The sequence below is a fragment of the Triticum dicoccoides genome, chromosome 1B, assembly GCF_002162155.2.
Source record: "Triticum dicoccoides isolate Atlit2015 ecotype Zavitan chromosome 1B, WEW_v2.0, whole genome shotgun sequence".
NCBI classification, from domain to species: Eukaryota; Viridiplantae; Streptophyta; class Magnoliopsida; order Poales; family Poaceae; genus Triticum; species Triticum dicoccoides.
Genome location: NC_041381.1, coordinates 693,189,367 through 693,206,299, shown reverse-complemented (window position 1 = coordinate 693,206,299; position 16,933 = coordinate 693,189,367). Strand labels below are relative to the sequence as shown.

The 16,933-nt window shown below is 41.7% G+C and overlaps 1 long non-coding RNA gene and 1 pseudogene across 1 annotated transcript; both read left to right on the top strand.

The window, feature by feature from the left end:
- Positions 1-2,533: 2,533 nt before the first annotated feature.
- On the top strand, positions 2,534-16,532 carry LOC119350974 (annotated as a pseudogene).
- Positions 8,683-9,983, top strand: LOC119349761. Its single transcript, XR_005169531.1, has 2 exons — positions 8,683-8,811; positions 9,485-9,983. It is a non-coding gene; the product is annotated as an uncharacterized LOC119349761 (long non-coding RNA).
- Positions 16,533-16,933: the final 401 nt, after the last annotated feature.

The following is a 16,933-nucleotide window of genomic DNA, read 5'->3' as shown; positions in this document are numbered from 1 at the left end:
ACAATCGCCGCAAATATCGCTTTGTAAAATGGAAGCTGATGTGCCGTCCCAAAAACCTTGGGGGGTTGGGGATCATTAATACGTCCATCATGAACCAATGCTTACTGATTAAATGGTGGTGGAAGATTATGAGTGCTGAGGACCAGCCCCTATGGCTGGACATCCTGAAAGCTAAATATTTTCCTTCCTCGAGCCCGATGTTAGCTCTGTCGCGTGGTGGCTCGCAGTTCTGGAAGTCTTTGGTAAAAGTTAGGCCGATTTTTTAGTCTTTTGTTAAATTTGTTGTTGGGAACGGTTCCTCGATTAGGTTTTGGTTAGACTGGTGGTGTGGAGACTCACCCCTCTCGGCGACCTTCCCTACTCTTTTCTCTTATTGCTCGGACCCTGCGATCTCTATTGCTAAGTTAGCTTCCCAGGGGTGGAACATGGTCTTCCGACGTTCCTTATCGCCTGTAGAGTTCGAAGATTGGCAGCATCTTACTGCCCTCTTCCCTACGCTCTCGGCGATCAGGGATTCGGTCATTTGGCCTTGGTCTACCTCTGGTCGTTTTTTGGTCAAGTCTCTCTACTCAAAGCTTGTTGGGGGCTCGCCCTCTAATCGTTTTTCCCAGATCTGGAAGGCTCGCATTCCCCCTAAGATCAAAATTTTCTTGTGGCAAGCCTTCCGGTGTCGGTTGCCTTCGGCTGATCAAATTCGTAAGAGAAATGGTCCGGGTTCCCAGTTCTGTGCCCTCTGTGGTGCTGTCAAGAATACGGAGCATATTTTCTTTCACTGTCACCTGGCTAAGTTCATTTGGAGCTGCGTGCAGGATTGGTTAAGTGTCTCTTGGGCCCTTGCCTCCTTCGCCGAGTTGCGTTCTCTGGCTCATAACCTTTCTGGCGTTTCGAGGCGGATCTTCTGGGTGGGCTTGGGAGCGCTTTGTTGGTCTCTTTGGACAACTAGGAACAAGTTTACTATTGAGCACGTGTTTCCTGCTAAGCCTGCTGACTGTTTATTTCAATCCTGTGCTCTCCTACAACAGTGGAAATCATTGACTAAGGACGTCGATCATGAGGCGCTATCGGGGCTGATATCCAAAATCCGGACGACGGCGTCTCTGTTATGCAGACAACTGCAAGATGATTAAGGCCTTTTGGGTGGACGCTTGCTTTTCTCATAGTGCGATGATCTTCCTCCGGCCTGCGTGCCGTGTTCTGGCGTAGGTGCCATGTACCTGACTTTCTCTTTCCTAGTTCTGCCCTCTCTGTGGCTTGGCGTGTTTGATACTCTCCTGCGTTGTTGTTGATACCTGCCTTATGGCTTTATCTATAAAGTCGGGCGTAATGCCTTTTCTCTAAAAAAATGGAAATTATGCCCTTCAAAGACAAAGACTTATGTTTCTTGAACATCCATGTGCTACCTTTGCTCATTTTGTTTTTTGTCACAATGAAGAGTTCCCTGATGCCACTAGCTTACTCAAATTTCACAAAATTTTGGCTGTATGATTCACTAGATTAGAAATAAAAGAGGTATGGGGATTATCATTCTTCTGCAAACTATTCGTCTCTCTATTAGTATTTTGATTAGCTTCATTCACATTTGCTTCTTGAACTGTTGGCCTGAGGGCCCAAGTCGTAATCTTTCTCCCCTGAACCACATCTCTCTCTCTCGCTCCCTCCCTCCCGTGGCCATCCGACCACAACATGCTATGTGTAGAAGTGGTAGCAGCGCACTAATTTCATTTGTTGACTTTCTGTCATGGGATGTATCGAAGCAAATGTAAATGTGAGTTCTGATTGATATTTTGCACAATGAAGACATGAGTTATAACTGTAGGTGGTGATGCTTTAGTGAAGCTTTGAAAGTCCGTTCTGGACCTAGGTAAATGACCATATAATCCTCTAATTTGTTCATCTATTCTCCAAACTTTGAATGATATAAGTACAACGTTCGATCTTTCCAATGTACCACTACAGTCATATATCACCCTAAAGTATGGCTGTCAAAAGAGAATTATTTCCTGATTATTTTATTGATCCTTTTAGGAGTTGGTTTGCTGAGTAAAACATGAATTTTAGGCAATAGTTCCTGCAGCAACGCGCGGGGAATCATCTAGTTAGGTCGATGCATTTGCTACAAAAGAAGTTCATCAGCACGTAGTATGTACTCCTACTTGGTCAGCACGGGCCTGCATACATAATTGCATATACGCATGGCTGCACTTTTGTGTGCTATCATGATAGAAACAGCAGTGGACGTCGCTGCTGATAGAATTGATACACAATGCGGTGTTGATCTGGGCTATCCTTGAGATGTATACCTGTTTGTCAGATTGTGTCAACTTGCGAGTGCCGACTGATTGTTTCCACTACACATGTTCCCGTCCAGCTCCAGGAACACTGACTCGATCGGTATTCTCTGGTTATTCTGGTACCCACGAGGCCCAATCGTCTGTGGAGATTAAAGGAGTGAAGAGGGGGGAAGGAAAAAGGCAGTGCGTTTGGTTGACTCGCTCCAGTCCAGTCGTCGGTGCGCCACCCACAAATCACTAGTAGAGTACTATCCTTGGCCAGCCTCCTCACCACCGCGTTACACCTAGTCCATCTCCAGACACGTTCATCCAGCTCCGGCGCAGCCACCCACCCTGTCCCGGCCACATCTCCAGTTACACCTCGCCTCACCCGTTCGACCTCGCCGCCGCATCACGGCAGCAGCCGACGCTGGAGTCGAGATGTCCGTGAGCGTGACGATTGGGGTGATGAGGCCTCTCCTCAGCAAGCGCGGAGCTGGCTGGTGGCGAGTACCGCAAGCTAAAGGGGGTGAAGAAGCAGGCGTCCTTCCTCGAGAAGGAGCTCAGCGCCATGAACGCCGCCCTCGAGAAGATGGAGGTCATGGACGATCTCGATCCGGTGGCCAGGGACTGGAGAGACCACGTCCGGGAGATGTCCTACGACATGGAGAATTGCATCGACGACTTCAGGCGCCAGTTTGGAGGTGGTAATGCAAAGCTAGGATTCATCAAGAAGACCGCCCTACGTCTGAAGATGTTGGGAGAACGCCATCGGATTGCTGACCGGATGGAAGAGCTCAAGACTCTTGCGCTAGAGGCAAATGAACGACGCATGAGGTACGTCTCAATTTGTTTTCGAGAACAATTCAAGAGTCTTCCAAGTATATATATTCTTCTTCTTTTTCTTTGCGGGGGAACGTTCATTTGTTATTAAAGGGATCTATAATTACATGTTATGTGTGTACCACGCAGAGAACTATGAGGGCATAGATGACATCACAATTATTCTATACTCCCTCCGTCCGTAAATAAGCGTACATCTAGTTTTTGTCTAAGTTAAAGTTTTGAAATTTTGACCAACTTTCTAAAGAAAAAAACAGCATTTATGGAGTATCACTAGATCCGTTTTCAAATGTACTTTTATAATATACCAATTTGATGTCATATATGTTAATACTATTTTCTATAAAATTGATCAAAATTTTAAAACTTTAACTTAAAACAAAAACTAGATGTACACTTATTCCCTGACAAAGGGAGAGTATGTGGTAACCAATCTGTAGCTTTCTATTATCCAAATAAAAATGTTGGAAACAATTTAATTTGAATGGTTCTGTCTAATACTGTTTCTGAAAGACAGAAGTGTGACTCCCTCTCTGAACATCCTATTCTAGGCACAAGTTTGACGACCGCAAATCTGATTCTAGCTTTGTTGCTATTGATCCTCGCATGACAGCAATATATATGGAGGCTGCTGGCCTTGTGGGCATTGACGGTCCAACTGAGGAGCTTGTCAATTTGCTGTCAGATAGTGAGGAGAAGCTCAAAGTGGTGTCCATCGTGGGATTCGGAGGACTGGGTAAAACTACACTGGCCAAAAAGGTGTACGATGAGATCAAAGGGGAGTTTGAATGTACATCATTTGTTTCTGTATCCCAAAGACCAAATATGACGGGGCTTCTCCATCGTATACAATTAAAACTTGGTATGAATCAGTCTTCCCGGGTCTATGAGGTGCAAGACATCATTGAAGACCTTAGGAAATATCTCACACACAAAAGGTATTATTATTTACTTCGATCTTCACCCATGCTTTTGCATGGGCAAGTTATGTTAAATTTGAATTATTGTTTGATTTAATCAATCAATTTATATACTTTTGGCTTCCTTGGTTTGGGGGAATCACACATGCATGGTTGTCCTGATCATACAGATGCATTTTTGTGCATATTAGAGGCATATGTTTTAGTTTCTGTTCATTTGATATTAGAAGGCATCGCTTAAAATGCAAAATTATGCAATGATGTTACAGCCTAAGAGACACTGGATTCTTTCATCGTGTTTGTCTCCTATGGATTAGGCCTTGAATTCAAAAGTCAAAACTGGATTGTCGACTACTGCAAGAATTTGAATCATAAATGCCAAGCCCAATTTCAGTTTGTTTAAAACATGGCTTAAATAATTACTTTACTATCAAAAAAGAAAAAAAAATGGAAGTAGGGTCTCACAGTGTTCGTACATGGTAAAGTGGATATTTACGTCTCAGAAGAAAATGTCATCACATGAATTTTCTTCGGCAACCTACATAATGCAATGAAAGTGACTCCAAATGCGCGCCCATTCCATGTCCATCAAAATACTAGAACATAGATGTGTGTGCCGCGCCCGTCCATATTTACCGAATAACTTTAAACAAAGAGGAATGTGGTGACATATAACAACACCAAAGATTTAACACTATGTAGTGAAAAAAATTTGGTCTACGATATACTCATGGTAATGCCATGCAAATTTAACATAACCAATTCAAAGCACATCCTTCATTACATTATAATTGATGTTTTAGGGCTCAATGCAATGTAGTGATGCATCTTGTTGATCCAGCACTAAGGATTAATAACTTGAATGAAGCTTCTTGAGATCATTCTAGAAAGATCTGCAAAAGTGCTACAAAGGAAGGTTGACGAAAGTGGAGCAAAGATTGAATTGCTTGAAATTACCTCGATGCCAAGTTAGGATTACAACCCAAGGGTAGAAGTCAAATAATGTGATTCCCTTGAGAATGGTTTGTTCCTCCTCTTAGAAGACTATGATGAACTGCATAAAATTACTATTAGATGATGATCTTGATTTGAATGTAATGAGCACTAACGTGAACTACGAACATGAAAAGTATGGTTATATCGGAAGGCCACATACATCTGCCAAGCGCCGAACAAGTCATGAGGTAAGAGAGAGAAATCTAAAACCTACTATGTTAATTAACTAACAAATGAAATGTTAGATATTGGCAAACATGTAAAAGCAGCCAACTTTCTGAACAAGATAGCTTGCAAGGCTTACAATGAAGAATATTTGTACACTGATAAAGATAGTCATGTCCATCGATACAGAAATTTATTATGGAGAGCAATATATCGACAACAAAATCAGTTATTAAACACATATATCAAAAGAGCTTGTAAGACAAGAGATGGTGAGTTGGTGTTCAGAAAAAAGATAGTGAGTTGGTGAGAGAGTATATCAAGATGAAGAGGTGGTGGTTAACTGAACTACAGTAGCATCTTCAAAATATCTCACTCTACCAATTTTTTAAACTGTGTATAAGACCTGTTTATTTCATTCATAAAATTTTCTTGAATCTAATTTTCCTTAGTTGTTGTTCGAGTTTGATACTTCCTTTGATCCGAATTAATTGACGTGTCCTCCATAATGTTATTGAGGATGCGTCAATTAATTCGGATAGAAGGGAGTAGAATATTTGGAAGCTTTCATCTGCAACTTATAGTCATATTCAACCTTGTGTATATAACATGTGAAACTGCATATATATACCTTGTCATTGATGATGACGTATGGGATCACTCAGCATGGAATACTATCAAACGCACATTTACAACAAAAATGCTATATTAACTTAGATTTATTAGACTTTTATCAGGTCATGAAATCATTTGATATGATTTATTGATATATTATAGTATGATGCTGCTAATTTATCCCAATGAACAGAGGATTTGCTTGAATCTTGCATTATTTTGTTGTTCTAATTATATATAATATTTTGAAGCTTTCATGTGCACTTATAATCATTTCCAGCCTTGCGTATATAACATTTGGATACTATTTACAGGTACCTTATTGTAGTTGACGACTTGTGGGACCAGTCAGCATGGAATACTATCAGTCGCGCCTTTCCAGAAAATGCTAATGGGTGTAGAGTAATAGTAACCACACGAGTGGAGGGCGTGGCTTATGGAGCATGTTATGGTCACCCTGAGTGCATTTATGGAATGAAGCCCCTTGGCGAGAAAGACTCAAAAAAGTTGTTTCTCCATAGAGTATATGGGTGCAAAGACGACCATCAATCCCAACTGGAAGACATTTCAACTAAAATTCTTAAGAAGTGTGGTGGACTCCCACTTGCAATCATCACTATTGCTAGCCTATTAGCTAGTCATCCTGAAGAGTTAAGGGATGAGTGGGAGAGCATCAGGAATTCGCTTGGAACCCAGTTTGCGGCAAATCCCACGTTGGACCGGATGAAGAATATATTAAACCTTAGCTACATCCATCTTCCCCTTCATCTCCGGGCATGTTTCCTTCACCTTGGTATATATCCAGAAGACCGCGAGATCGAGAGGGATGATTTGGTTCGACAATGGTCGGCCGAAGGACTTGTCAATAAATTGCATGGGCGAGATTCCGAGGTTGTTGCCAAGAGCTATTTTAATGACCTTGTCAACAGAAGCTTGATTCAGCCTGGGCGTACTGAGGATGGCGAGTTGGTATCATGCAGAGTACATGATATGATGCTTGATTTGATCTTAAGTAAGTGTGAAGAGCATAATTTTCTGAGAGTTGAATGCAATTCTGAAGACATAGCAAGAGACTGTGGTCGAAAATATAAGGTCCGTCGTATATCAATGAATTTCAGTAATGATGGTGCAACAGATGAGATAATATCAGGGACCATTCCTTCTAGCCTGTCACAAGTTCGATCACTTGCTCTTTTCGGAGAATCGAAGTACATGCCCCCTCTTTTGCATTTCAAGCACCTTAGGGTGTTTTTCTTTAGAAGTTTCTGTGACAAAGCTATTGATCTCACTGCTATTAGCCAATTGTTTCAACTAAGGTATTTAAAGGTTTCATTTGAAGGAAACATAAAACTCCCTACTAAAATACAGGGCCTTGTGCATTTGGAGACACTAGATTTACATTGCAATGAGTTAGAAACCCCATCGGATATATCTCTCTCTAAAAGTTGGGGTGACAAACCAATTGATCTCACTGCTATTAGCCAATTGTTCCAACTGAGGCATTTAAAGATTTCATTTAGAGGATTCTCACTTGAAAGGAAAATTGAACTCCCTACTCAATTGCAAGGGCTTGTGCATCTGCGGACACTGGAATTAGATTGCTCTGGAGAGTTAGAAATCCCATCAGATATAGTTCACTTGCTCCGCTTATCCCACTTGACAGTTTCATTTGGGACCCAGCTGCCTAAAGGTATTAAGAACATGACATCATTGCACACTTTGGGTCGGTTTGACTTGGATGAGAGCTCATTGGAGGATATCGAGGGACTCGGTGAGCTGACCAATCTAAGACGTCTGGGGCTCTCAGTGTCTTTCCCAGACCGTTTAAGGACTACAACATGGGTTGCTTTGGCTCATTCTATTGGGATGTTGCATGACCTCAGGCATCTCTGTGTCAGTGGCGATTCCTCTCATACGAGTGACCTGTTGGGCTCATTATCAGATCATTCTCCTCATATCAAGGTACTTGAGCTGGGTCGTCTTAGGATGCCTAGAGTCCCCAAATGGATTTGTGGTCTCCAATGCCTCTGCCGGCTAGAGCTGAATGTTGACACGTGCACTGACGAGTTGCACGCTCTTGGAGAGCTGCCCTCTCTCGTCAACCTCAGTTTACGGATGTGCAGTATCCCTGAAGACAGCTGTGTCACTTTCTCCGCGAGATCATTTCCGGTTCTGGAGCACTGTAAATTTGAATCAGAGTATGATGTTACTGCGTCCCTGGCCTTTGGGGCAGGGGCTATGCCCAAACTAAGTTGGCTTGGAGCACCTGTTGAGCCTCAAGTTTGTCTATGTAATCATCCGCGGCCCCGGAGAAGCGAAGGAGGAAGCAGAGTCTGCCTTCAGGAACTGTACGCAGCTGCATCCAAACCGTCCTCGGTTTCACATCTTCAATATATGACGATATAAACAGATGACCGTATGGTAGGACACCACTCCCTTTTTGTGGCCACTCATGCGATCTGGAGAGGGCGGAAGAGAGGCCATGCCCTCCTTCGGTGATACCTCGTGGACGCCGAGGAAGAGGACGAGGCGGAGATTATTCTTCTCGTGGTGGATACATCATCGCGTGAGTAGTCCGGAGCAACTTCTGGATGCGGAGGTTGCGGCCATTCTTCTGCTTCCTCGGCGGACCGGAGGAGGCGCCCCACATCGCTACCGGAATAGCAGTCCTGTTGCGGCGGGTGCTGCAGGAGGACGGCGAGGGCATGGCGGCGGAGACCAGGAAATAGGACGGCGGCGGCAGCTGCGGCGCCGACGAGGACGACGAGCGTGGTTTGGAAGGGGCCAAGCTCTGCTCGGCGGTCGCCTGGCTCGATGGCTCCAAAGAGGCGCTGCAGCACGCCGTTCCTCAAGTTCTTCACCGGTACGTGAGTTGGCACTAGAATCTTCTTCAATTTGGCGTCAATTCGGAAGTGATCAACCAAAATGTGGCTGAAAGATGCAGGCAAGCCGAGGTTGTGGAGGGTGTTTCTCTTAACGGCCTTCATGGACGTTGAAGTCAGGTAATTTGTTGCTGCTCATCACCGTGATTTTTTTATTTTTTTTGCAGTTCCGTCCTTGTGTTTCAAACTTCCAAAAACAGAGGCACGTTGACTGGGCAGTTCTTTTCCAGAACATACAAATTAAATTGGCAATGCTTACTCAACTCTCTACATACTTATTTTACGAGAAAGGGCTACCGGTTTTAAATCAAATGACCCCACAGTTTTTGTTGGAAACTAGCCTAAAAACACTGTAAATGTACAGTTCATTGTGAAAAAAATATATCAAAATAATTACCATTGACCCACAGATAATTGAGGCTGGCTGTACTCTTGTGGTACTGCAGATTTTTGGAGCCAAATTAAGGTTGAACAGTTTTGGTTTTCCTTTGTGCTGTTGTATATCATCACCATTCTGCTACTTAGACTATTGTCCAATGATGAGCTAACTTTAGTACTCCCTCCGTTTCTTTTTAGTCTCCATATAAGATTTGATCAAAGTCAATCTTTATAAAGTTTGGCCAACTTTGTAGAAAAGAAAATCAACATATACAATATTAAAGCTATATGGTATGAAAATTAATTTCATGATGCATCTAACAATATTGATTCCGTATTGTCAATCTTAATATTTTTTTTCTATAAACTTAGTCAAAGTTAACAAAGTTGGACTTTGACCAAATCTTATATGCAGACTAAAAAGAGGGAGTACTATTATCTTCATCAGATCTTCTTTCCGAGCGGGTGTGAGAAAGCCAAAAGCTAGTTGCAGACATGTTCGAAAGTACTACTGTCTTCATCAGATCTTCCTTCGAAGCGGATGGGAGAAAGCAAAAAGCTAGCTGCAAATATGTTTAAAATGGCTTTTTTTGGCTTTATGTTGTTTGTTCATGGAAAAGGATGAAGCACGGGACTTCAGGGCAAGGAAAGAATGTTTCATCTCCTAGTATACATAAAAGAGAATGGAAGCAGTGTTGCTTCTTCTTCTTTTTTGCGAATAATGGAAGCAGTGTTGCTCCAAAAGTATCAGACCAACATGATGATGGGGAGGGTGACTGGTTGAAGAAACTCACTGATTTTGCTGGGTATAAATATATACTTTCTCTGTAAACTAATATAAAATGTTTTATTTACATCACTAAAGGGAGTAGTACTAAACTTGATTTATTTATTTATTGGAAAAATGAGGATTACCCCGGCCATGCAATCGCTGATGGGTGTTTGATTTTGTGTGTGGTATCCTTAAGCAGTTGATGATGATTGTATGTAATCAAGCTGCCGCCTATCTAGTACGAGTAGTAGTTGGCACGTGCATGCATGAACGAACGTGCTCTCAAACCAGGCTGCAGAGCATTGTGCTTCACGGGGTACTGTTCGCCGAAACCGTATGACACGAAAAATCGAAGTCCGTAGAATTCTGTAACAGTCCAATTGCTCTCTTACACTCTCAATTACGCACTACGTACTTTGCATACAGTTGAATGAATCTGGGTAGAGGATGAGAGGAGCAAGGATGCAGGGAAGGAAGGTAAGTTCAGACTCTTCAAAGTTAAAACCTGCTTAAGCCACAGGCACGGACAGAGGGGTCTCAGCCTCTCAGGGGGTTAACCCCGTGACTGGCGTCATCAGGTGGAGATCGCAGCGTTGTCTGCATATCGTGTGGCCGGGGCTTGTGCGCGACTTGGTCCATGAGCAACGCCCACCTCTGCTTTGCTCTGTTCAGTTGTGCTCTCCTCTGCTGTGCCTTTTGCTGTGTTCTCTGCTTTCCTCTGTTCAAGCTAGCTGCTGCTGTTGTGCAAGAATGCAATCAAAAACAAGTGTTGACTGGATTGAGATTCACAAAAAAAAAAACACAAGACATGTCATCTTCATGTTGACGTTTAACAGGATTATCTCTAGTCAGACATTTGTTATGCACAATGAGCCAAAGGAACACATGAATGTTAGGGGGGGCTTTGATTTTCCAAATGTAGTCTTTTAGTTTAAATGACACCTCCAAAATTAATCATTTTATACAAGGCCTTCACAGAATATTTGCCAGAAGACTTCAACATCCAAACTGGTTGATCTTTACCACTAGAAAAGGTAAAACTCTTAACCATATCTTCAAACCACCTAGCTAAAGTTTGTTAATCCACACATCTCCTACAAGTGAGATGTAAAACCTCTCCATCCCAAACGTATGCTATAGTGGCATCTTGCTACTGGCAGATCTCAAAGAGATCCCAAAATAGGGTTTTAAGAGAACAATTAGTAATCCAAATATTGTGGCAGAAGGCCACATTTTGACCATTGCCAGGAAGCTACTTGTAGAATGTTTTAGCAATAGAAAAAGCCAAAGATATACTCTTCCAGGAGGGAGACCCAACCCCAAGTTTAGCCCATAATGCATTGGGTTTGTTAGTCGCATAGTTAAAGCAAATAAGTTTTTTTCCAATCACTGTCCCTCTCATCAAAATATAGATATTGACAAGAAACTAAAGTGGTTTGGTATCGAAGACACTAAGAAGATTTTCTTGCTGAGGTCACATGGAAAGAATTTTAAGCAATAATCGGTGTCTTGGAATACTAATTAATGAGCAAACTGTATGATTGAGATTTCATTAACATTTGTGTTTGAATTAATCATATACTTCCATGATATGTAAACAACCAGATATACTCAAGTACTCCAAATAAGTGGCAAGTAAGTTATCAAAGTGATCAAGATGTTGATCTTAGGACAACAATGAAAATGTCGTCAAGTACTAATATAGGAATGCTGACATATTTCTCGCAAATGAAGAAAATGAAGAGATCATTGCAAGTAGTTACACCGATTCAGACTCGTTGTAAGTAGTTACATCAATGCAGTCTTCATCAGTGGTCCAAGTGAATTTATGATTCCAATTAAGCTTTTCTGTACTACATTAAGTGATGGGGCAGTAAATTGTTCCAAACAGTTACTGCAGCAAACTCTATAGCATAGAGGCTAAGTATATTGTTTCTTGAGAAGTAACATTTGTGTGTTTTCACGTCGAATATACACGAAGATTGTTGTTCTTGTGCTGGTTTTATGGGGCCTTAGCACGAAAACTTTCCGACTATTTACTACAACAAGGTTTGTCCGGTTTCGATGGCGGCACGCCTTCAAGTCGCTTCAGTGGTTGTAGTCGTCGTTAGGTGGTCTACGGATTTGAATATATATTTTTATTATTTTTGATGTTCGTTGTATTGCCATGACTGAAGATGAATAGTTTGGAAAAGGTCTGAGCAACATGAAACTTGGCATCGGGTCCCAGAGGGGCGTTTTGGCACCCAGGAGCATATGCTCCTGGTTTTTAAAATGTGCTCTAAACATATGTTGAAATGTCACAAAATTCTAAAAAAATGCTTTGTGTGTACTTCTCGACATTTTACGTACCCACAAAGTCGTTTCACGAAAAAACCGACAATTTTGGTGTCACGTGTGAAAAAGACAAAGTTCAATGTTAAAAAGGGCTTTTCACGAGACATTTCTTTGTCTTTTTTACACAAGCCACATAAAATGCCGGTTTTCCACAAAACTTGGCGTGCGCACATATAATACCGAGATGTACGCATCAAATTTTTGGTTTGAGATTTTTTGACATTTTGAAATGTTTTTCCGATGGTCGTAGCATATGCTCCCATGTGCCAAAGTGAATTTTCGGGTCCTATATGTAATTCATCGTACAAAAAATCGAGCTGTTTGAGCTGATACTATTTGAATTAGATGGATACATCACTGAGTTCGATGCACAAAAGATCTTCTTGTGGCTGCATAGGCAGCACATGCGTCAGTGCCAAAAAAAAGTCAAAAGCTGATCGTGTGGAATCATGGAGAGGATATTCGTTACGGATAATACAGATGCAGTTTACCTTATCTCCCCCCGTCTCTTCTTCCGCGCTGCTTCAGCGCTCCTCGCTCTCCTTGATCTACTCTTCCGGTCAAGCAGCCATGGAAGGGAGCTGCAGCGCCTGCCTGCTCCCTCCCCTCTGATCCTGTTGCCTGACGAGCACGGGGTTGGAGCGGCACCAAAGCCACCCAGACCAGTCGATCTGGTGGGTAGTTTGGGCGCAGCGGCTGGGAGGGGTTCACGGAACCAAGTAATCGACAGGTTAGCAACATAAATCCTGCTAGTGCTCTAATCGGAAGCTGTGCAGTTAATCGGCTTATCAGAGCCGATTACTAGCTGGCCGATTTTCTTTCACACTGGATACTCTTCTAGGAGTACTAGCATGCTTCGCCTCAGTCTTCGCCTACAGCTACATCTATATCTCGTACATATATTGCTCTTTGGTCTCTATGGAGTACATCTATGTTCAGTAACCAGTATAGGAGAAAGTTTTCCATTGCATGGACTTTTCCCCACTGTGTGGTACCCTGTGAGGAACATGCCTCATGCCTGGCGTTGCACTTTGTTTGTTTGTATTATGCTCTGCAGCTTGCGTCAGATTAGATACCCCTAAATCAGGGATTAAGTTTGTTAGTTGGCCAACACAATTTTTTTGTTAGTTGTTATCCTTTAGGACTGTTAGTTGCGTTGCCCTTTTACTAATCTTCTTGGCAAAGAATTTAATGCAATGAAATGGCGGTGTGCATTGATCGATGCGGTTGGTCCTTAGAGAGTAATTATAATATATTTGGTTTAATGTTGGTGTCAGTATAAGCTGATTCCTGATGAACATGTCGATTAATTGCACATTATTTTTGCTTTCCAACTTATGTTTGTGCCTGCAATTGTTTGTTTCCTTATTTACTAGAATGCTAAAATTTTCTAATTTCGCAATGTGGTGTTACTACATCTGTAGGAAACCTTATAGCTGACAAAGGGAACTATGGCGGAAGCTGTTATACTAGTTTTGCTTCAGAAACTTGCATCTACCTTGGGAGGAGCTACACTGAAAGTATTCGGCTCACAACTGGGGAAAGAAGCTATCTTTTTGCTTGAAGTGGAAAACAACATGAAAGAAATTGAGATCGAATTTGATGTGATGCAAGCGTTTATAAGTCAAGTAGATCCACACTTGACAAACAACCAAATCTTCCAATGTTGGCTGAAGCATATAAGGAAGGTTGCCTTTGAAGTTGAGGATATCATTGATGAATATGCATTTCTCCTTGGGAAGATGGATGGCACAGAAAGTTTCCTAAGGAAAACATTCCATCAGTCAAAAAATGTCATGATATGGTATAATGTTTCTTCTCAGCTTAAACAAGTCAAGAGTCGCCTTCAGAACTTAACAACTATGAAAGAGAGATATGGTATCAAGATATATGACAATGATGAAACCTCGTCAAGCCATAATATTACCCGCAAGTTCTACTTTTCTGATTCATCGTACTTAAATGATGATGATGATGCAATCGTGGGGCAAAAAGATCACTCGAAGAAGTTGTTAGGCTGCCTAAATGATGCAGGTCCAGATCGTGCTATTATCATGATCCAGGGAATGGGTGGATCAGGTAAATCTACGCTTGCAAGAAGCATCTATAGGAAGCAAGATGTCACATTGTGTCATGCATGGACCTCAACGTCGCGAAATCGTCGAGTTGAGGATATTCTTATCAACATTATAGATAAGCTTGACATTGGATCAAATGAACATGACACCAGTGATTGTGAAGGAATGGTGAAGACAATCCACAGTTACCTTCAGAATAGAAAGTATCTTATTGTTTTAGATGACTTGTGGGAGAGAGAATCATGGTCATGCTTTGATAATGCATTTCCAAAGAATAGCCACGGGAGTATAGTCATCATTACTACTAGAAATGAAGCTGTCGCGTCGTTAGCTGAGGAGAAACATACTATTAGGCTTGGCAATCTCTCAGAAGAAGAATCATGGGACCTCTTCAGCAAAAAAGCATTCGTGAAGCTGCCAGAGGCAACATGCCCCAAAGGTCTAATCAGTTGTGCTAAGAAAATTTTGGAGAAGTGCCAAGGTTTGCCTCTTGCTATTGTAGCTATTGGGAGCCTCCTGTCTTACAGAGGTATGGAGGAGCGGGAGTGGAAATCATTCTATAATCAGCTAAATTGGCAACTAACTTATAATCCAGAGCTCAGCAGGGTCTCAAATGTTCTCAGCTCAAGCTTAAACGATCTTCCAACACATTTGAAGAATTGTTTCCTATACTGTGGATTATTCCCAGAAGATTGTGAAATTAGACGGAAGTGGATAATCAGAATGTGGATAGCTGAAGGGTTTGTGGAAGATCGAGGTACAGAGATAACACCGGAGGAAGTGGCAGAGGAATATCTGAAGGAACTAATTGAGCGGTCACTGATTCAAGTTGTTGAAAGAAATGAATTTGGAAGGCCAAGAAGGTTTAAAGTGCATAATATAGTGAAAGAAATTACTCGGACATCATCAAAAAAACAGAGGTTTGCTCTTATATGTGATAACCCAGTTCTTACTAGTCTTGGAGATACCGAGCGCCGTGTGTTTGTGCATGCTGGAGGCCAAGACTTTCAACCTGGTGTAGCCTGGCAGCAGCTGCGCTCATTTTTATTATTTGATAAACATGTCTCGGTTCCATGGATTCTCACTGCTTCATCGAGTTTCAGGTTATTAAGGGTCATGTGCCTCAGATATTCCCTCCTTAAAGATTTCCCAAATGCCATAGTTGGTCTATTCAATTTGTACTACCTTGATTTGTCACGTACAAAAGTGAAGAAGATACCAAAATCAGTGGCAAGGCTCAAGAACCTGCAGACACTGCATCTCAGGCGTACATTTGTAAGGAAGTTGCCACGTGAAATAAAACTGCTCATAAATCTCCGCCACTTGTCTGTGAGTAGCGACCTATATGGCACATCGATTTTAGGTAATATTTGTGGTCTCAAGTCTCTGCAGACTCTCCGAGATGTAAAAGCCAGCAAGAATCTTGTACAGAATCTCAGCTTCTTGACGCAGCTTAAAACCTTGAGCATTACAAATGTATTGGCAAGCCACAACGAAGATCTTTGGAGCTCTGTTGGAAAGTTAACTGTTCTTACTAGGTTGGCCGTTGCAAGTGATGCTGATGATGAAGTTCTTTCTATAAAAAACTTCAGAGCACCCCGATATCTGGAGAAGTTCTACTTGGATGGCAAATTGGCGGATGGTGTGCTTTTCCCCATATCTGGACGTTTTCAGAACCTTAAGCGGTTGTCAATGCGGTTATCTGGGCTAGTGCAAGATCCTGTCAGTTCCTTGTCTGAAATGACAAATCTGGTTTACCTTGAGCTTACTTGTGCCTATGATGGGGAGTCATTGGTGTTCTGTTGTGGATCGTTCCTGAAGCTCAGACAACTTCGCCTGGAGAAGCTAGAAAACTTGAGCTCAATTGAGATAAATAATGGCAGCATGGCGAATTTGACTGACCTAGAATTTCATGACCTGGGAGAATTGGAACATCTGCCAGAAGGTCTTACATATCTACCGAAGCTTCAACACTTGGTTGCAGATAAAATGCCAGAATTGTTCACAAGAAAGCTGGAGGAAGAACATCGGAATGGGTTTCTTCAGCACATTGGTAGCATCGAATGTGTGTGAGACCGTGTGGTTTGTTCAAAATTATATTGCTCATCTAAGACTGCTGCTATTTGATTTGAAGTGAAAGTGGCCGATTCTTTTCTTCATGAATAAACTACATTTTCTTCCAATTACGTGTCTCATTTTCTTTGAAGCAAGTGACCTCTGGGTTGTAATAAGAAAGAACGCACTATACTTCTCGTTGATGTTTCTTTTGTTGAACAGATTGCTTAGCTTTCTATCTGTTGCCAGTTTGTAACACTAGTAAGCATGTACGTGCAACGCACGCATCATAATTTATAAAAAAATCTATTTTAAATCTTAACCTTTTAATGAGTTTTCTTATTGAGCCATTGAAATATGTCTCATGCCCAACAATGAGAGCGCGCATGTAATATACGATCCACAGACATGTTTTCACAAAAAATTCACGATCACATAGTGTAATATATGGTCCACATACATGTTTTCAAAAAAAATCACGACCACATAAATAGATTATAATTTTTTACGTATTAAAAAAAACAACTAAACAACATTATTTACTACGCCCTTTGTGAACTAAACTGCAAAAATGTCTTATATTAACGTACAAAGGAGATGTTTATTATAAGAATTGATTTTT